This window comes from Lissotriton vulgaris, chromosome 6 (assembly GCF_964263255.1).
Source record: "Lissotriton vulgaris chromosome 6, aLisVul1.2, whole genome shotgun sequence".
In the NCBI taxonomy this organism is placed as follows: domain Eukaryota; kingdom Metazoa; phylum Chordata; class Amphibia; order Caudata; family Salamandridae; genus Lissotriton; species Lissotriton vulgaris.
The window spans coordinates 1,224,620,054-1,224,643,043 of record NC_141694.1 but is presented as its reverse complement, the minus strand read 5'-3'; the positions used below and the strand labels follow the sequence as shown (position 1 = coordinate 1,224,643,043).

The 22,990-nt window shown below is 42.0% G+C and overlaps 1 pseudogene; it reads left to right on the top strand.

Annotated features, from left to right (window-relative positions):
• Window positions 1-22,990, top strand: part of LOC147708653 (uncharacterized) — a 210,160-nt pseudogene that overhangs the window by 13,093 nt on the left and 174,077 nt on the right.

Sequence of the window (22,990 nt, the reverse complement as noted above, 5' to 3'; positions counted from 1 at the left end):
TTTCATGAGTACTCTCTTGACCATGCAGGTATTACAAGGCAGGTTTCTTTGTGTTTGGGATACCAACTGATACACGAATGGAAGCAGAAAAGAGTAACAAGGTCAACACACCATATGGCAAATAAAGAGGGATTCCGGGACAGCCCTTTACCTGTGTGGGAGAGCTTCCTTTAAGTATTGGCCTGATGAAATGTTTGTCATGTTTTGATATCAGTCCAATGCATTTTGTGGTTGTGTATATTTCCTGCTGTTCAAAATTGTTTTGGAGAGTGTTTTTAAAAAAAAAATCTTTTGTTTTGCTCCTTTACTGCTGCCATCATTATGGAGTGCATAAAGCTGCGCTGGATCTCGTGAGTGGTTGATTGAGGGGTAAAGTGTCAATTGCTTTGCTCAGTAATTTTTTTAATTTTTAAACTGTAAACACTTGCAGTGTTCAGAGTTTGGCTTTTCTATTCTGACTTTATTATATGGCTTTTGAGAGCCCTCTTTTCAGGAGGGGCTGCCTGAGGGGACCTAAGGCCCTTCCATACATGACTGTGATGTTTCAGTGCAGAACCAAGCGCCTTTTTAATGCATTGCCAATGTTTCAACTTGGCCATGTGCCTATTGCATTGTATTGTAATTGCATTTGTATAGCGCTTACTACCCTGATGAGGTGTCAAAGCGCTTTTTCGACGAGTAGCACGCTACTCCGGGACCCATAGAGGATTAGTGTTGAATTAGTATCGTGAAACATGCAAGTACATTTTAAGTGGTGGATAGGTTAGGCAGTTATTTGGATTCGGAAGAATAGCAGAAGGATAGAAAAGGAAAAAGGGGTTTGTATTTATATAGCGCTTGTTACCCCTGATGGGGTGTTGAAGCCTGCTACTCCGGAAACCCATAAAGGATTAGTGGTGATTTAGTATTGTGAAATATGAAAGTAATTTGAGTGGTGGATATTACTCAGTTATTTGCTGTGTGAAGGATAGCTGAGGAATAGAAGGGGAAGAAAGGTTTGCATTCATATAGCACCTGTTACCCCTGATTTGGTTTTGAAGCACTTTTTTGGCAAGTGGTACGCTACTCTGGAACCCATAAGGATCAGTGTTGAAAGTTAGTATGGTGAAACAGGAAATTAATTTGAGTGGTGGATATGTTAGTCAGTTATTTGGATTGAGAAGGGTTGGGGAGAGGTTAAAAAGGGGAAAAGGTTTGCATTTATATAGCACTTGTAACCCTGATGGGGTGTTGATACGCTTTATTGCAGAGTAGCACACTATTCTAGAACCCATAAAGGATTAGTGGTGAATTAGTATAGTGGATATGAAATTTGAGCAGTGAACATGTTAGTCTGTTATTTTGATTGAAAAGCATAGTGGAGGGATAGAAGAGTGAAGGATTTTTTCTTCTTTTATTTTAGGTCATAGCAGTAGAAAGAGGCTTTTGGATGAGTAAAAAGGGTTTTTGGAGGGGAAGAGTCAGAGGGAAGAGTTTAGAAAGGTTTGTTTTGGGGATCGGTATAGTAAAAGAGGTGTCGGATGATGCAAGGAGGGGTAGAGTAGGAGAGAGTCTCGAAAGGGTTATTTTGGGGACCATAGTAGTGGTATGAGGTTTTGGATAAATGGGAGAGTGGATGTAGAGGATATATTGATAGATTTATAGGGTGAGAGATAAGGTAGTGCATTGGAAAGAGTAGTAGAAAGAAGTTTGAGATGAGTCAGAAAGTTGGGCTAGAAGATATATTGAGAGAAGTGTAGGCTGGGAAATAGGGTAGTGCATTGGAAATGCTAAACTAGAAGAAAGTGATAAATATATAGATCCATAAGTACATTGAAAGTATATAGATGCATAAATGAGGTAAGAATATGTAGATTAAAGCTATTGATAGAGGTACAGGATGAGAAATAGGGTAGTGCATTGGAGATGCTTTTTCAGGAGAAAAGTAACAGACACACAGATCCAAGTACATGGAGGACATAGATGCACAATGGAAGTAAGTACATGCAGACCAAAGATGATTTTTTTTAACAACATAATTATTCTACATGTTTATACAAAGCAATACACAAAGATAGGTACATAACTATAGTGAACATACATGCTTATAGACAGAGGGATATACTGTAAATTTCTGTTTGCTAATGATGCTTATGTGGGTAAGACTCAATTCTTGAGTAGTTTTCTGAAGATAAGATGGTTGTGGGTGGATCTTATGTTGGGGGTAATGAGTTCCATAGCTTGGCTGCTTGAACACAGAAGGATGTGCCACCCATGTTTTTTTTTTCTTGTTTCTTGGGATTTTGAGGCGAGATACCTCTTTAGAGAGGAGGTTCCTTTGTTGAAAGTGTTTGGTGATTATATTCCTGATGATAAGCGGTCCCATTCCATGTATTGCTTTGTGGGTGATACTAAGTAGCTTGAACGTGGCTCTTCGGGCAACCGGTAACCAATGCAGGTCTTTCAAGGCAGGTGAGATGTGGTCTCGCAGTTTGATATGCAAGAGTAGCCTGGCAGCCGAGTTCTGAATCCGTTGTAGTCTTTTCATGGTCGTTAAAGGTGATCCGTGGTAGAGGCTATTGGCTTAATCGAGTTTCGACAGAAAAAGGGAGACAGTAGCTTGGATTTTGTGTGGTAATCCCAAATGAGGGAAAATTTGTCGCAGGGTTTTTCTAGTGACAAAGCTTGATCTTGCTAGTTTGTCCACTTGGGCATTCATCGATAGTATAGAGTCCTTGGTAATTCCTAGGTTTCTTACTTCCTTTAATACTTTAGGCGGTGATCCTAGTTCATCAGGCCAGGCGGCTATGTATTCTTCCAAGTCTTCATATACTTTTCAGACAGCACAGCTCAGAAACTGAAAGGTGTAACCTCTGCTCACTGCCAACTATAAATTATGCTGTGAGAAATGCTGAGTTATTGATATACATTGTACACAGTGCAAAATGCATATAAGCAGACGCACGGTTCTCCGTTGCATTTTTATAACAGCTATATTCATGTACAAACATAGCAAAATTCACAGCAAGATCGTCCTAACCGCACTTTATTGGCCCTTTTTTTTTGCAACCTGTCTAGCCCACAAGTGACAAAGAATCAAAAAGGATAAAAATACTTTGTTGCTAATAGTTTCTGTGTATCAATTGTTCCAACATCAGATGAGTACACAGTGTTACTTTGTGTTACTGATGCAACTACATTAAACATGTAGCTGAGTAATGTGAAATGAGGGAGCAACAAAATACTCCAAAAGAGCCCAAAAACATTAATTGCTTAAATGTGTATTGAGAGTGATGTAGCTGGGGACATTTTATTTTGCATTGAGTGCAAAAAAACAGCGAGTGCAGGTATTAGCAAATATAATATTAACTTGAGATGCCCCTTTAATTCACAGAGCATATTTAAAAAAATGTGCGGTGTTACACCAAATTTGGCAACGCCACGTTCCAACATTTTTTAAACACAGGGATGCACCATATTCACAAGAATCAGGCACACCCCTGTGTTTCCGGTAGCAGAAACAAAAGCTGCCTAGCATCAATGCAGGCAACCTGCCGCCATGTTGCAAGGCTGCCTGCGCTGCAGAGGTGATTGTTTATGTACAGGAAGGGAGACCTTCCCGCACATAAACATCAATCAATAATGGTGATGTGCTCTTTCTATATGTGTTGCAGAATGCGTTTCCACAGTTTAAACTTGCCCACTGAAAGAGCAAAAATCAAGGAGCTATGAATAATTTCTACTTGTATCGCAATTCTAAGTCCAGGAATTCCTTGGGGTTCGCTTTTTAGATGAGACCAATCCTAAAACTACTGGGCTCTCAATACAAATTTTCAAAGTTGTTAACTATGTTTGAACTATATTACAGTACATGCATTTCCTTCCCATTTTCTTTATGTCAGTGTACAGGTGAAAGGCCACCAGTCTAACTCAATAGGTCTGGTTATAACTGAAAATGGCGATAAGACCTCTTGGCTTTGCCAATGTTTGTTAAATTTGTATTTGTTGTTCATAAAGCTAAAGCTGTGTGTGGGTTGTCCCCACAGTTTATCAAGGGAAATGCTGCCTGTCTATATGACTTTTCAGCCTTGGTTCACCCTCCTCTTTTGCATTCAAGAGGCAATGTTGGGTGTCCCTGCTTTTTGATTACGTCTCACATCACTTAGAAAAGATTTCTAGAACAAATTTCTCTCATCAAAGGTTTCTGCAACAACTTAAGACGTGGTTGTTCTACAGTGTTGAATTTCCTTTGATTCCCAACATGTAGGATTCTGTTACATGACAACCCTGAAAAACCATGACATGGTATTTAAAATGTTAACATATTTGTGTAGTGCCTATTTGCTTAGTAAAGTATATAACAAAACGTAACATAACATTACATTGGATTGACATTTAGGAGACATACACTCATGGGAGCTTACAACTTAGGGGGCTTAAAAACCACATGTTCTACCTGGCCCAGGTTGCTGATAGGTATGACTGCTGCATGCTTCATGGGTTCATATATTGCCTACGTGATGTAGCCATTATACTTCTCACATGCGCCACTGTCTCCAATAATGCTGTTTGGGCCAAAAAGGGGGGCAGCACAGACCACAGATTATCTTGTTGGTGTGAAAAAGGCTGCTTTATTGGAAACAGGTGCACCCTACATACAAGTTCCCTTGGCCTGTGCCGTACAAAACAAAAACTCACTAAATATTGTCTTCCTCCTTTACCTCCACCCCCTCCCTTAAACATGTTCCCCCCTGCAACAATTATAAACACAACTTGCAATTTCCTAACCTTTCTACAACTACCTAACTAGGTAAACTTCTTATGTTCTTTCATAACTGTAACTATACATCATTATACCACAACTGACCTAGAAAAACGCCCCAAAGAAACATAGCACACCAATCCAGCACTTGTTCCAGCGACAACACCAATACAAAATCCCCCCCGAAGCACCTGCTCCCAAGAAAACTACCTAGTTTAAAAAGTAATGAGCTATCCAACAACAAACCCCGCAAAAACCAGCCGGAAGCTCGTTCCCTAGGGAGGAAGGGCGGGACAAAGCTAAACTGTCCAGTGTCCTCCCTGACCGGCTGTTGTGTCACAAACACCTAAATGGTGGCTTGTGACACAAGATGACCGGTTATAAAAAACCCCAAGCGCAAAACTAGCCCAACCCAAGCCCAACAAGCCCAAAGCAAGCCCAATGGAGCCCAACCAGCCCATTGGGCTCTGGCTGCCAAGCCCAAAAGTAGCCCAGCCACAAGCCCAACAAGCCCAATGCCAGCCCAATGGAGCCCAACCAGCCCAATGGGCTCTGGCAGCCCCCGGCCCAAAAACCCCTGGGGCAGGGCAGGCCTCCCGCTGGTAGGCCGCCCCCCAAAGCCCTATTCTCTGATATGGCTATTCATACTGGTTCTGCCTCCTTATAGCTGCATTGTTACATGCTGCTTACAACACAAGGCCATTGTTTCCCTATGCTGCCTAAGTGTTGCCACTGCCACATTTCTGTTGTGGTTTGATTTATGATGGACAACACAAAGCTCTGTGTACTGGCCATCTTCAGATACCTTATTGTTTTTAGAATTTTTTTATCTGCATTTGTTTGAATTTTTATACATCTGTAAAATTTGCTTGACTCACATGTTTATCTCCCTTGATTTGCTTTCAGCACTTTAAATTGGTTGAAACTACAGCTGTTTGTAGTACCTATTATTACCAATTCTTCAAAATATACATAGAGCAGATGTTGGCTTGACCCAATAGATTACTTCTCTTACACCTCAGAGTATAGTTGTTTAGTGTATTATTCTGCTTCCTATGCAGTGTTGAGTGTTTTACATCTCAAATATGCACTATATCATGCAGTGGCAGCCGGCATGGATCGGGGGAAAAAGGAAGGGGAATGTAAAAAAATGTAAATAAAAACCAGTAACCTTATCGCCGCATCCCATGTCTCTGCTCCGTATCTGTCTGTTGGAACAGGAACCAGGAAGCACACCCAGGCTTCCCTGACCAATCACAATGCAGCATTGCAGCATTGTGATTAGTAAGCACCCAGGCTCCCCTGACCAATCATAATGCTGCAATACAGAGTTGCGATTGGTCTGAGTGCCGTGGTTCGGCGCTCAGACAGGGACGGGTGGCCTGTCCAGGCTGTAATGCTGCCTCGACGGAAAACATGGAAAGTGCGCATGACTGTTTGGATCAGCCCCAGAATGCCAGCCAAAGCATCATGCACACTTCAGTGTGCCCACCACTCCTCCCCTGCCATGCTCTGACAGCAGAGCAGGCCCGACCACCCGCTCGCAAAGCAGCTGGAACAAATAAAATGATAATAACAATCAGTTATTATCATTTTTTTTTCCTTTAGTCACACTGCCTTTAAAAGTAGTGGGGTGGAGCTCCTCCCCCTTGGCCAAGCAGCCCCCACTGAACTCATGATACATTGAATTCTTTATCACATAAATCCATTGTATATCAAAGCAGGCTTTAAAAAAATATTTTAGTCAGGATTCAAAATGCAAGCCAAACCTAATGGCTATATCATTGTTTATTTAGCTTCCTTAACAAAACTATATTCAAATGGGTTGGAAAAATGAACATTGCTATTAAATGTATCATTCCTAATGACTATGATGAATATCCATAGTCTGTGATCAACTTACTTCTCAGGTAGAGTATCCATGGGACTCTAGAACAAGTATAAGAGACACATTTTCTGTATTCAGGAAGGGAGTGGGGTATATGGTGGTCCCTGGTTTAGATCCTTCGGTGTTGAATGATTGACTGATGCCCTCTTTTGGTATCCTCACAGAAGCCGCTGGTATCTGCACAGGATAAAATCCAAAATAGATGTCTTGTACCTTATGGTGGCCAACCTGAAAGGGTAAGTGGAAGGGGGTCTAGTGTATGTGGGATGCGAGTAATTAACAAACTGTCACTATTGTCTTCTGCTAGTAGACCCACTATAAGCTCAATGTCCTCCTTAATCCCTGGCTCATGCCTCATAACAAAAGACCCTAGTTTCCAAAGTTATCATTTGCATGCGTCCTCAACATGGCTTCAATGCCTTTTTATTATCAAATCAAATTCAAATTTAAAAAGCCCTATTTTCCCCAGATCATCCTCCTATCTACTAGCACATTCCCTGCAGATGTCACATTGATCCTTCCTAACCACATAGGCGTGCTTTATACTTAGGCCATGCCTCCCACTGCTCCTTGTTAGCCAACTACTACCGTTTCCTGTTTTTTCCCGTAATTTCTGGATGTAAGGTACAGTTATCCCTCTCCAAATCCTCTCTCATCTACTGCGCCCTATTCCTCACATCTTCACCGAAATGGATGTAGAATAGAACAGATTAATCAAACAGCAACTTTTGGTGATGGTGACTCTGAGGTCCATTTTACCATCAAGAGAGGATATTTGTACCATAAATCTACAGAATGTATATTTGGAAAAGCAGGCCCCTGAGCACTCAAGAGGATTTCTCAGATCTAGATTGGTCACAGAGCATTAATTGAAAGTTCTCTCTTTTGGCCTGTGATTAACGCTTACAGTCCTCTTGATAGAGACAGTGCATGTACTTGTGAAAGGATACCTTATCTACAATGTCAAAATGGCTGTCTATTTTAAGAAAGATCAAGCAAAACGTTCTAGTGCACCCTAATGTGCCTGGGTTGTCATTGACTTGTGATCTCTAATAATACCACCACCATTTGAAGCACTGTTAAAGATGTTCTTTTTGAAAACATTACAATTGCATATGAATCAACAGTTTAAAAGATAATGAAGCATAGTGCCATAGATATAATAACCCTCCTATGACCCTATTACAGAGAGGGCGCTCTTTTCCTTTCAGTAGGTGTGCCGTGCGCAATCAGGAAAAGTGTGCCCCATTATGAAGGGACAGTGGCGAACTTGTGGTGCAGTGGGGGCAGCACATTCAAGTGAAATACAGAGTAGCTGTTTAAACGTTGCTCCCTGATTCACTATGCAGGTGGCAACCCACCTGCACTTTTAAGAGGGATTATACATCCCTTTGTAGAGAGCCCCTTGAAGGCAGGTGCCGTGAGGGACTGCACCCACTTGCAAGGGGTTGACTGGGAGGGGCCCATTGGAGAGTGCGCCACTGTTTAGTGGCGCACTTTCAGTGTGCCTCTTGACAGCTTCTTTGCCTTTGCGTCTGTGTACATAATGCGGCATCGGTGCAAAGATAAAGAGATTCCCTCATTTGCATGGGGTCCACACCCCAATACACATGAGGGATCGCCCTCTAGAGATAGCACTGCCGCTACATGTACGCAGGCACTATCGGTATTATGGAAGGAACCGAACAAGCATCTGCAGCCCCTTATGAAATACCAAATTGCCCTGGGGGTGCACAAAGCGTGTGTGCAAGCCTGTTGCACCAAGGGGCTGCTTTATGTAACACAGCTCATGGTAGTAATAATCCAAAACCGATAAATATATATGCAGATAAGCATTTAGTTTCTTACAATTGAATTAAGCTGCTAAATTAAGTTAAAAAACACAGAGTAGTCTAATTCAGAGAGCATGGAACACAGCAAAGACCTGAGGTTGACAGAACAGCACAAACGAAATATAAGTATTTATTGCACAGGCCCCAAGTGTTTAACAATGAAAAATTCTGATTGAGCATATATAAGTAAAGTATTAACATTGTGAAGGAGAAAGAACTGTATCTTTGCCCCAAAACTAAGGTAAAATGTGGCTAGGAGGTATATGGGAGGACTATTGAGGGGAACAGGAGGGAAGGAAAGAAAAGGATAGAATAGGTGTGAACAGGGCTTTAAGTGGGACGAAAAAGCTGGGGGGGCTCTCATAGGGGCGTGATTGCCGTAATTAAGGGCGTGGCTTAAAACACTTAAGCTAAAAATCTGTGCTAGCATAGTGTGCTGCCCCACTGGTATTTTGCTGCTTCTGTCCATTCATCCAGATATATAACACAACAAGTAGCATTACACCTACAACAAGCCAGGACTATTGACATTGTCAATGCTTGTAAATTGCATAAGATAAATCACCAACAACGATGACTTTGTTGTATATAATATTGAAAATGCTATTGATATTGTGGGTGAGGTTTTGGCATAGGTCTAGAACTGCCGACTTTAGAGCTGAGAAAGTGGGTTCGAGCCGGAAATCGGCACAATATCCTCTGATTCAACAAATGAATATGTCCTTGTGTAATGTAACTGGTACTCATATAAAGCACTCCACGTTTGTGCTGTATACAACTGAAAACTTAGTTTCCTTGAAGTTACATCAAAAGCAGTGATAGCTAGTACTATTGCAGAGTTAAGTTATTATTTTTTTTCACCCTGAGGGTCAAAATGGAGAGCCCGATAGGGACCTGTCTTGGCACTTGCTTTTAGAACTGCCAGTGCTGAGCACTAGCAGGACTCAGCCCACTTAAAGCCCTGGGTGTGAAGGAGGGTGGGAGGAGGTGGGGATAAGAATGGGTGGCAAGATCTTGTGGTAGATGTATGCCTTTACCACGCAGGTTTTACAACGCAAGTCGTTACAACGACTTGCGTTGGGGGGCGCTGGATAGTGAATAGTTTAATTTACTGTTCCAACTCCAGTCCTCGTGGATAGTAGGGAAGGTTTTGGAAAGTAAATTAAACTATTCCCTATCCTATAGTGCCCCCCAGCGCAAGTCGTTGCAACGACTTGCATTGTAAAAGTTGTGTGGTAAAGGTACTGCTTGGTAAAAGTTGCGTTGTAAACGCTGTTCCCCCTTGTGGTAGCACAGGCATCTCACTAGAGTCTGTGGGTAACCAGCGCAAGGATGCATTATCCTACAGTGGAAATCTGGGACACATCAGATTAGGCGGAAACTCCTAAGGAATATTATACAACAGGTAAAGCATTATCGGCGACCCTGCCACAAGAATTCACACATAATTCAAAGGAAAATTATTAACTGAAGATGAGCAGCAGACCTCAGAAAACAGAGCGCATCTGAGTCCAACACTATCAAGTGAAATATATATATATATATATATATATATATATATATATATATATATATATATATATATATATATATATATATATATATATATATATATATATATATATATATATATATTCCTCCAACAGTAAATAAAACGATCATTCCGACAGCAGGTTATATATGTGGATTTATGTATAGGTATAGGTACATATATATATACACACACACACATATATATATGTATATATATATATACACACAAGGAGCTAGAGCCACTCGAGACCAGTCTCAGAAAGGTCACGTTGCCTTTCCCTCTCTAGCTCCTCAGGGTCTATTTCAGCATTTATAGAGGGGTCATAAGCAGAGAAAGAGAAAAGGAAAAGAGATAAAGGTTATAGGAAGAGCACAGACTGAAAGACTTTGGAGAGAAATTAGAGTGGATGGGTACAGAGATGACAAAAAAAATGGGGATGGAAGATAAGAGAGGAAGAGGAGAGGAACCGGGCTAATCTGAAAATATTTGCCTGTGCAGCTTTTAATTTCCAATCCAATCATGCAACCGGTGCCAGTAAGCTGTGATAGGATTGTGGCACAGATCAAGAGAGCAAAATGTTCAATGGAGTAAATTGCTCCTATATTGGCCATACATTTTCCATCTAAGCAGTTCCACATGCATTTTTTGCTCCCTATATTCAAAACATGCTGATGAAACACAAGGGGAAAAGTTGTCTCTAACTCTATTGTCTCTCATTGCAGAGGCACGGTCCTTTGAACTATAGTTGTCTGGCATGAAGTGTGAAAAGTATAAGACAAGCAAAACAAGAGCAATATTAGGAATGATTGAAATGGAGAATTGTTATTATTGCATGCAAATAAGATAGTACTCTAAACAGACTAGAAACCTATGGGATTAACCCCTGGACATTGTTCTTTGGTTAGTCACCCATCATATGCCTTCGGTGAGCAGACCCCTCCAAGATATTCAGGCATGTATTGGCAAATTTTGAGGCACAATCATGGAAATTGTTTGGCACAAATGTGTACATTTTGCATCATTTTTGCAGCACCTTGTTTTGTTATTCTTCATATAATAATACCCCCCTTGGCCCGTCGTTTGCCCCATGGGTGGTTGGCCCTAGATTGCAAGCGGTAAGTACTGAATTCTTCTCCATTTTAGATGTGATAATAAGGAATCAATCAAAAGAAGAGAGGGAGGAAGAGGAATAACTAGATTTTCCATCCTTAATTATACAATTTTAGCAAAACAAAGAACCCAGTAAATTCAGAAGGGATAGCGATGGACATACCCTCCACAATAGGAGAAAAACCCTGTTTTTCTTAAAGACCCCTCACCCACCAGGTTTGCTCCTTGGTGGCATGCTTCATCATTGGGGTTCTTCCCGATCCGCTGCGGATCGAGGCGTGCTTCAACCAGACGGAATACGTAGGAAGCACTTTTTTGTTTTTTGATGAAAACAGTGTTGTGGGAGGGGAGTGGAGTGCAGGTGCTAAACACATTTTAAAACACCAGACTAGTAGGTCACCATTATTTTATTCCCACCTCTAGTCGGTAACATTTAAAATCAAGGGAAAAGAAAAAGAAGGAAACGGATATCAATGAATCTATTTCTTACTTATCTGGTCAACATGTTTCGAGCCTTGCCCCTATTGGCTCTTCATCAGGACCTAAGGAATCTAGTTCCTATTGGTACCACATCTCTAAATGTTTCTAAATAGGAAGGTATCCAGTTACAAGCCCTGCAAATCACACAACCTACATATGGTTTTATTCCCAGGATAATGTCACTGCATTACCATAAAAACGAGAAAGAGGGTAGAGTTTCAAAACATTAGCTGTGGCTGACACAAAATAATGTTCAAAGCAGTAAATATACGAAACACCCAGGTGTATTTGTGCTTCCAAAATGCACAAAAACCAGTGGTTAACTACTGTAGGTAGTGCAGAACAACCTTTAGCCTAAATGACTAACGAAAATACTTAACAATAAGATGAACAAACTGAAAAAACATACGAAAAAAACATACATTTTAAACGCCGTTCTCTGGCGTCATGATCTCTCTGGAGGACGGGGCCTGTAGTCAAACCCTGCAAGACAGGACGTAAAATGTCATCGAAACATTTAACGTGTATTTCCAAACAAAAGAGGCTGGATCTGTTCGAGCTGTTTACCCTGTTGTGCAGTGTCCTATTAGAAATCCTTTTAGTGCCCAAACTGGGAGCTAACCTGCTACACTTCGTTCAAGGCTGCCCTCTGCCACTGCATCTGAATCGGCTCACCGGGGACCGCATCCTGCCGGTGTGCATTCCAGAAAGGGTGTTTTGTGCCGGCAGGTCACGGAGGACTTCCACAAACGTATTTGAATTGCAGAACTCTAGACTGCTCGTGTTACTTTAAAACTGCCCGTCACCTTTGAATCAGAATCAGATCCATGTTGGAAAAGTTAAGTGCTCATACGCTTTTCTATATTCTCAAAAAGCTACAAAGCAGGACATCTTGGGATAAATAATTGGCTACCAGCATTGTGAAAACATGAAAAAGACTCAGTAGACAAATAGTCAAGGAATGAGTTTTTGTGCATTAAAGAAATCTTCAAAACAAAAAGGTGGGGCGGATGGTTGGGGAGACACTACGGGGGGGAGGGAGAGAGAATTGAATCGAAAAAACCTGTGAAAGTCTTATTACTAGGTTACAAAAAAACTTCTTTAGCGATCTAAATAGAGGATATTTCATCAACCGTCTCAAAGAACAAATGAGCTTATGGGTAAGGTGTTTAAAAAAAAAATTCTACTTTGGTTCTATGTATCTTCATTGTACACCAATAGCTTAGGGAAGGTAAAAGTTGAGCTACACTTCTAGAGGAATTGGCCCCATGAGATGTTTTCGTTGAGGCGCGGGTGTCTGTATTGAGTTTGAACATCCATCTCTGTTCCTTTTCGAGGAGTCTCCTTTTCAGAATGTCTGTGTCTTTCATACATTCCAGGACTATCCATTTCAAATTACTTGGTGTGTGTTTTAGTTCAAGATAGTGTGATTAGATTTTTGTAGTAATCCGTCGGCATCGTAGGTTGCTGCAGTTTTCGCAGATCCTTTTTCTGACTTTTTGAATGGTCATGCCCACGTAGGTCAAATTGCAAGGGCAAGTAATCAGGTAGACCACCCTAGATGTATTGCAATTTGTTATGTTTCAGAGTTGCCCAATCATTCCATTGTTAAAAGATACAGTTTTAGTTGCCTCAGGGAAACAGCAAGCGCTGCAATTCCCACATGGGTAATGGCCCATGGGTAACATCGAAGGGATGTTATTTACAGTACATTGTCAGTGTGTACTAACATGTCCCTGAAGCTCTTTATTTTTCTGTGGGAGAACACGAGTTTAGGCATAGACAAATTTCCACTATTCGGAATACGCCAGTGTTTCTGGATAATTTGGGAGATTAGATTAGAAGCCACGCAATAGGTTGTGATACAGATAAGTTGTGATTCTTGATTTTCCTGTATAGAGCGTGTTTCCAGCAGGGCATCTCTATGGTTGCTTATGGTTGTTTAATGCTCATTGTTTAGCTTGGGCCACCATTCATCTGGGTAGTTCCTGTCTATCAATTGTTCAGTTAGTTGTTCTGCTTGTTTCCTGCAGTCTTTTTGTTCGGTACAATACCTGATCCTCAGGAACTGTCCAAATGGTAGATTCTCTTTTAAATGCCTGGGGTGAAAGCTATCGAATAAAAGGAAGGAGTTTTTTGTTGTAGGTTTCAAATGTGCATTTGTCTTCAAAGTGCCGTTATATACAAAAGTATTCAAATCCAAAAATACCAACTCCTTTTTTTCCCATGGTGTGTGTGAACTTCAAAAAAGTATTTTGATCATTTAGCCATAATAGGAAAGCATTGGCTGTAGTCTGGTTGCCTTCCCAAATTAGTAAAATTTCATCAATATAGCTCTTCCAAAGTGTGATATGTTGAAGAAAGGGGTTTGCTTGATTGAGGATTGTATGAGTTTCGAGATGATGTACATAGCGGCCCGCTGACGAAGATACTCCCCATACTGGTTCCACGCTGTTGGAGGGATAGCATATCCTTGAAACGAACTTATGAGAAAGATTCAACTAACTGCACCTCGTTATAACCTGTCAGTGGCATAACGCAAAATGAAGTGCCCCCTGCAGAATGTGATGAAGGGCCCCTGAGTCTCCCTGATCCCACCAATATTAATTGCTCTTTGGCTGAATGGAGGAAGGCAGGAGGCCTGGGGCCTCCTGCACCGCATGGGCTGTAGGGGCCTGTGTTTTGGCCCTGGCTGTGGCTGAGAATGAATGAACGTAGGAGTACACTTATGATGTCCACACTACAAAAAACTGATCTCTTCGAGAAATTACTCCACGCAGGTTCATGCAAATCTCACAACACTAATGATGCTTAGCAGTCAGCTCAGTGGTGGCCAACCAAATAAACCTCACTCGCTATGGCCACTAAATGAGGACTGTAAGTTGTCCAGAGGACACCCAAATCACTCCTGGAGCCTTTAATCTCCACTTCCTGACTTCTAGCACATTAACTCTCTTCCAGAGATGCGTGCTCATTTCAATTTCCCTTCGTTTTAAAGTACGACCTACTGTTCACCTTTGAACTTTATAATGAAGATATTTTGAAAACAATTACCATCCCTTGCCACAAGATGTCCGAGTTTTCAAAAAGTTGGGAATTGAGAGACGAAAATATCTGTAAGTTATGTTTTCACGACCCTTTCAATTATGTTTTCACAAGCTTTTGTCAGCCTCTTCACTCAAACAAAACATCAGATCACATTCCCCAAATTTATTGGGCACTTTTGTAAAAAGAACAGCCTTTTTACAAAACAGAAGTTTTTCTGACTTTTTTGCAAAATGCAAAATCCTGGAGGGTCTGGTTGAGTATTTCAAAAGTTTATAAACTTCAAATATTCTTTCAGCAAGGTAGCAAAAGTCACTGATCCATCCTTTACATAGAGAAATATTTACAATACATATTTTACAAGATAGTCTTCCTATTAGAGGTCACTTCAGGAAGAACATTTGAAGAGATTGATTAGTGACAAAATCAGAAACACAAATAGAGTGTGGACAGACTATTGTGTCAAAAATATCGAGGACTAGAATATCGAGTAGGTAAGTGCAACTAGGTAAATGTAAATTTACTATTCTTCACTCCAGATCTACGTACCTTGAAGATTTATAGATATATTGCCAAGGTACATATATGAGGAGTTATATGTGGCAAAACTTTACTTACCCTTAGAAACTGACGTACATGATATTCTTGTCCTCTATATTTTTGACATGATATTCTGTCCCACAATATTTGTGTTTCCGATATTTTGTCCAAATACCAAAGAGATGCGAGCACTTTCTAGGGTTAGGCGTGTACAAAGAAGTGCCATATGAACATAACTCCATGTATAGCTACCGTAGTGATATCTACATCTTAAAGGAGTGTAGGTGTTAGAATAATAATAAGTCATCTAAATTAAGTTTTATATACTTAATTATCAATATTTTAGTTAATAGTTTTTCTACAATATTATGGTAGCGCAATATTAAAAATGTTATATTCTGACAAACAAAGTTAAGGGTGTTTATTTGTGGGCATAGAGGAAGTGGGGGTCTCATTACTAAAGGCTGGGCTTGGTCTTGTTCTTGTCTGAAATCCTTTTTGTCTTCTTGTCAGCTTCCTGTATTGCCTTCTGGAACCACCATGAGACAGAGAAGCTTCTCACTGTTATACAACCCCACACACCATATTGCTGGGAGAAGATTGGTAAGAGTAAGGGAATTTTTATGGATATAAAGGAGCTGTGTATCTGAGCCTTTCAGTAGCCATCCTTGAATGTTATTTGTAGTTCTCTTACATTGAATCTTTCCTAAGTACAATCTCATCTCCCAACCCTTGCTTCCAATCCACAACTAAATAGTCCAGTCTCTACACAATCCCTTTTCTATAATTTCTTGTCAGCCCATAACACCGCACCATGCCACTAAGATTTCCTACCAGTATTTACCCTTTTCCTCTTTCGCATATTTGGTAGGTTAGAAACCGCTTAGTTTCTGCTTCCTTAATCATCTCTCCCATTGCATTCCTCACTTCCCCTACCTACCATTGTAGAGTGAATAAGTTTAGTAAAAGTGGCCACTTCTGATGGTGATTTTACAATGCCTTCAAGGACAATCAAGTCAACAGGGTCATTATACAGGTTTGCAGTTGACCTTGCCATAACCCCCTCAAGGACATTGTAGGAGGGATTGATATGGTTTGGCTCACTTAATTTACCAAATTAACATTTTACGATTTATATGCACCTGCTCCTCATACTCTTCATTAGACTGTATTGGGTAGATAATATTGCCAGTTAAAAGACATTATGTTTGTGTTTGATCTCAATGACATCAACACTACCAACATCCTCGACAGCATGAACAACATCTGACTCACCCAAATCGTTCATGATCCCACGCACACCGCAGGCCTCACACTTGACCCAATCTTCATCTCCAATGACTGCATCAGGTACAGCCACACCACAGAACTCACCTGGACTGACCACTCCATCATTCACTTCAACATTACCAGCTCTCGGACTGCTGCCCCCAATCTGCCCAATCCCCCCACTACAGCTGAAGCATAGTCTTAAAGGACACATGGATAAATACCCTCAACACCACCCACCTCATGTCCTACAACAACCTAGACCAGAACGTCAGAAACTGCACCAACAGCTTCGCTCCCATTGGCAACAACCCACAGAAAGTTCACTAAATAGGCTAGCTGGGACACTGAAGACCTCCGAACAACTAAACAACACCGTAAACAACTGGAAAAAAGATGCGCACCTGCAAGGACACAACCAACAAGACCAACTTCAACACAACCCTCAACCTCCACTTCAAACAGTTGAGAGAATTGAAGAAAAAGGCCTTACCCTCATGCATCAAAACAAGCGCAAATAACAGCAAACAACTCTTCAACAGCGTCAAAGAATTCTCCAACCCCTCAGCTGCAACAAACAACATTACCCCGCACAGGAATTCTGCAACAACCTTGCAACGTCTACAGATACTTTAAACCCAAGGCCACTGACTTCTTTAACAAAACCGCTACCACCAGAGACATCCGACTAACTGAATGGGGACAGCTCCCCCCACAGGACATTGCCTCCATCATGAACTCGGTCCATTCAGGGACCCCAACTGGCTTTTGCCCTCACCTCATCTTTAACCTAGGCCAAGCCAGAACAGCGATTCTCCAATTAACATACAAGAAGAATTTTTATTCCATTAAAGACAATTGAGGTTTACATTATGCAATTACCTGCTTTTGCTGCCGCAACATGCAGTCCTTTAAAGACCAATAATACATCATAAAGCAATAGAATGTCCAGACAATATGTATATCCAGGGCACACAGTCATCATCATCTTTAAGCTGCGACAAAACAGGACAACATCTTCATTTTCTGTCAAGCTTTATAATAAGTTGTCTGCAAATAGAATTCAAGCACAGTCAAATAAAATTCTTTATTTCGGCCTTTGAGGCCTTAAAAGCACAAATAAAAAGTACTGACATTGTAATGCACATGCACTTTATATCTGGGAAATTTAAATGCGTGAATTGTACTGTACTTTTTTTGTGCAAAAAAAAATAGAATTCAAAATTAATTCACAAGCTCTTGATGCTATAACACTATCAAATATAAACCTGTTAACAAACTTAAATATTTCTTTTATCCTAGTCATTCTTTTTGTTTTTACATTATTTTTTATTTTCTCCTCGTAGGGTGAGGAGGAAGGGATAATGTTAGCCTCTGAAGGCTACCATTTTGCAAGTTTAAATCCTTCCAGTGGCCACAGGTCTTAAATACAATTTTGCAAAAGTATTCGCATTAGATCAATCTGCTACTTTTAAAATATTTTTTAGCAAACTACCTGCCCAGAAAACCTTACTAGCCATTGCACTTCTTGAGGAATAGGCACCATATCTGGAAAGGTCTACTCTTACCTCACATTTTACTACTCTCGCTCAACTAGCTAAAGTAGCTGTGGAGACTGCCTTATAGTGTTTGACGTAAGACAGTAACAACTGTTCCTCACCATCTGCCCTAAACTCCAGCACCTTACTCTCATACATTTTACCACACATAGCTTTTCACACTCATGGAAAAAAAGGATACAAAACAGGCTCAGACATTATTTTAGTCCTTTTCCATATGTTACAATGTACCCCTTCAGGAGAATAGAATTTATTTGAAGTCTCCAACGCTATAACGTCGGAAACCCTTCTAAAAGAAATTAGACAAAATAAAGTTGCTAACTTCAGAAAGAGGAGAGACCTCTTGGCAGCCTACGTAGTGGCTCCCACCACACACTTATCACAAGGCTGCACAACAGAGGAATCCAAGGAGCTGCTCTCAGATGGATCGCCTCTCCTCATCAGAAGAATGCAAAAAGTAATTTTACCCTTCACCTTCGAACCAAAGAAATCATCTGTGGACTAGGATCCTCGGTCATCCCCACCCTTTTTAAAACTTATATGACACCTCTGCCCAGCATCATAAAAAAATAACATGGACTGGTATCATATGCTATGTTGATGACACACAACTCATTCTCTCCCTCTCCGAAGACACCACCAACACCAAGACCAACTTCCACAACTGCATTAGAAACATTGCCAAATAGATGAACGACAACTGCCTGAAGCTCAACACAGACAAGATAGAGGGACAGATCTTTGGAAACATAATCTCCCCCTTGGATGCATCCTGGTGGCCCTCTCAACTCAGACCCCCAATGACCATGCTACAAACCAACTACAGACCATGCAAAACACAGAAGGCAGACTCACCATGGATCTCCTTAGACAAACCTACATCACTCCCTACCTCAGGGAAATCAACTGGCTCCCTGTACAGAAAAGATGCTGGGTATTAAGCCCCCGCATACAAGGCCGTACACAACTGAGCACCCACCTACTTGAACCATCGCCTGAACTTCCATCAGCCCACCAGACATCTCCTCTCCACTTCCGTCTCTAACCTTCAACCCCGCATCTAATGTAGCAGATGCAGAGGTTGCTCCATCTCCCACATAGCAAGGAAGGCATGGAATGAGCTACCCCATTATCTCCGGACCTCCACATCTGTTCCAGAGTTCTGAAGAGATAGGGAGCCCCTGAAGACATGGCTATTCAGCTAATCAACTGGAGTGTGCCATCAACTGTATACCCTCACGGGTGACAAGAAGTGCTCTACAAATCTACTGATTAATTGATGCTGAGAGGCCGTATGGGGTGAATGCCTGTTGTTCGTGGGAACACATTTGAAGGGAATCTATGTCTAGCTAATTTGAGAAACATCAAAGTAAATATATTGATGCACCCTGTATGAACGTTTGTTGTTTTTATTCCTTAGTATAGTCATTGAAAGAGCGTCCCTAGAAAAACCTGGGGTGGCTGAGTGAGCTAAAGAATGGTGATGGATTAAACCCAGATCAGTTGACTGGGGGTGAGTGTTTGATTTGCACAAACGCTCCGTCCATCATCTCCTTTTGTATCGCTTTGTTCGCCCTAAGTTGGCAGGGTATGCTCAGACGTGAGTCCCTTGCTCACTTGGCCACTGGATTCAAGATAGCCTGGCTGATGAGGATTATGAATCCGAAACCAGTCCCAGGATGATTGTTTCGGTCCAGGGAAGACATGGCTTGGCAGTTCGGTAGGACTGTTCCCATGAGGCACAGGGTCAGACTGATTTGCATATGGCCATGTCTGAACTGGGGTGGCTGAGTGAGCTAAAGAATGGTGATGGATTAAACCCAGATCAGTTAACTGGGGGTGAGTGTTTGATTTGCTCAAACGCTCCGTCCATCATTCCCTTTTGTATCGCTTTGTTCGCCGTAAGTTGGCAGGGTATGCTCAGACTTGAGTCCCTTGCTCACTTGGCCACTGGATTCAAGATAGCCTGGCTGATGAGGATTATAAATCCGAAACCGGTCCCAGGATGCTTGTTTCCGGTCCAGGGAAGACATGGCTAGGCAATTCGGGCTGGACTGTTCCCATGAGGCACAGGGTCAGACTGATTTGCATATGGCCATGTCTGAACTTGGGTGGCTGAGTGAGCTAAAGAATGGTGATGGATTAAACCCAGATCAGTTGACTGGGGGTGAGTGTTTGATTTGCTCAAACGCTCCATCCATCATCCCCTTTTGTATCGCTTTGTTCGCCCTAAGTTGGCAGGGTATGCTCAGACGTGAGTCCCTTGCTCACTTGGCCACTGGATTCAAGATAGCCTGGCTGATGAGGATTATGAATCCGAAACCGGTTCCAGGATGCTTGTTTCCGGTCCAGGGAAGACATGGCTTGGCAGTTCGGGCTGGACTGTTCCCATGAGGCACAGGGTCAGACTGATTTGCATATGGCCATGTCTGAACTGGTGTGGCTGAGTGAGCTAAAGAATGGTGATGGATTAAACCCAGATCAGTTGACTGGGGGTGAGTGTTTGATTTGCTCAAACGCTCCATCCATCATCCCCTTTTGTATCGCTTTGTTCTCCCTAAGTTGGCAGGGTATGCTCAGACGTGAGTCCCTTGCTCACTTGGCCACTGGATTCAAGATAGCCTGGCTGATGAGGATTATGAATCCGAAATCGGTCCCAGGATGCTTGTTTCCGGTCCAGGGAAGACATGGCTTGGCAGTTCGGGCTGGACTTTTCCCATGAGGCACAGGGTCAGACTGATTTGCATATGGCCATGTCTGAACTGGTGTGGCTGAGTGAGCTAAAGAATGGTGATGGATTAAACCCAGATCAGTTGACTGGGGGTGAGTGTTTGATTTGCTCAAACGCTCCGTCCATCATCCCCTTTTGTATCGCTTTGTTCGGCCTAAGTTGGCAGGGTATGCTCAGACGTGAGTCCCTTGCTCACTTGGCCACTGGATTCAAGATAGCCTGGCTGATGAGGATTATGAATCCGAAACCGGTCCCAGGATGCTTGTTTCTGGTCCAGGGAAGACAGGGCTTGGCAGTTCGGGCTGGACTGTTCCCATGAGGCACAGGGTCAGACTGATTTGCATATGGCCATGTCTGAACTGGGGTGGTTGAGTGAGCTAAAGAAGGGTGATGGATTAAACCCAGATCAGTTGACTGGGGGTGAGTGTTTGATTTGCTCAAACGCTCAGTCCATCATCCCCTTTTGTATCGTTTTGTTCGCCTTAAGTTGGCAGGGTATGCTCAGACGTGAGTCCCTTGCTCACTTGGCCACTGGATTCAAGATAGCCTGGCTGATGAGGATTATGAATCCGAAACTGGTCCCAGGATGCTTGTTTCCGGTCCAGGGAAGACATGGCTTGGCAGTTCGGGCTGGACTGTTCCCATGAGGCACAGGGTCAGACTGATTTGCATATGGCCATGTCTGAACTGGGATGGCTGAGTGAGCTAAAGAATGGTGATGGATTAAACCCAGATCAGTTGACTGGGGGTGAGTGTTTGATTTGCTCAAACGCTCTGTCCGTCATCCCCTTTTGTATCGCTTTGTTTGCCCTAAGTTGTTAGGGTATGATCAGACGTGAGTCCCTTGCTCACTTGGCCACTGGATTCAAGATAGCCTGCCTGATGGGGATTATGAATCGGAAACCGGTCCCAGGATGCTTGTTTCCGGTCCAGGGAAGACATGGCTTGGCAGTTCGGGCTGGACTGTTCCCATGAGGCACAGGGTCAGACTGATTTGCATATGGCCATGTCTGAACTGGGGTGGCTGAGTGAGCTAAAGAATGGTGATGGATTAAACCCAGATCAGTTGACTGGGGGTGAGTGTTTGATTTGCTCAAACGCTCCGTCCATCATCCCCTTTTGTGTCGCTTTAGAAATAACCATTAGCAAAATTAAATTTTCTATACATGCTATTAAATTCTCAAGATTTTTATATTCAGCTATTGTTCAGGTGGATGGACTCTTTTTTGATTAATATAATTATTAGAATTCTCCCTGGAATACTGATACTGGTTCAGCTAGTCCAAGGCAGTAGAATGGTCACACTAAGTGGAGAAGTGTGGCTCAATGGTTAGAGCGGCAGACCCTGATGCAGAGGTCTAGGTCGGGACCAGGGTTCAATTCCCCGCCTCAAAATTCCATGGACCTGATAATTCTCACCTTGTTGCCTATTCCAATCATGGAGTCCCACTCTGGGCAATAGCTTGCTAAATCTCCACAACAGCCCCCACAACGCTAAGGATGCCTGGCATCCACCTTGGGGATTCCCAGGAGTGGACGCCTCACAGGGAAAGCCAGGATGGGTTCCACAGTTGTATTCGTACAAGCGCCTTGAGACCCTTGCAGGTGAGTAGTGTGCTATACAAGTATCAATTTACATTTACAATTTACATTTAAGTATTCTTATTTGCCTTTGTTCCAGGTTCAGTGAAGGTCTGGAAGCCAGCAGTTGCAATTGACCTTCCTATAGGGGTGCTAATAGATGTATTCGCCACATGCTAAGTAGTAAAAGCTATTAATTGCCTGTTCTCCTTGTCTTATCCCCTTACATACATAATAGTCAATTAATGGGTTATGCTCTCAGTACATGGTATTAACTAATGTTAACAAACTTTGCAGTGGGCAATAGTGGATAATACCTTAAAATCAGCTCTAGAGAAGAACTCTCAGGACACTCTTAATCATTAGTGACTCTATGTATATGGGGTGTGAGATCATAGTGCAATTACAAAAAAGAATAAAGATGCATGAATGTAGTACCAATAAATAGCACACACTGCATAGCCAGACTAATGTTTAGGAAAACGGGCCTCACTTTGCACATTTCAAGATATACCTCACCTTTCTCTGCAAAATTATGTGACTTTCATTAATCTTACAAGTTTACGGTTGTTGTTTTGAATTAGTATATTTCACTAGGATCCACCTCTTTCCATTGTCTATGAACCGGCCAAGTCCTTTACATACTAACAAGGTGAACATGTATCCTTGCTGCCAGAAAA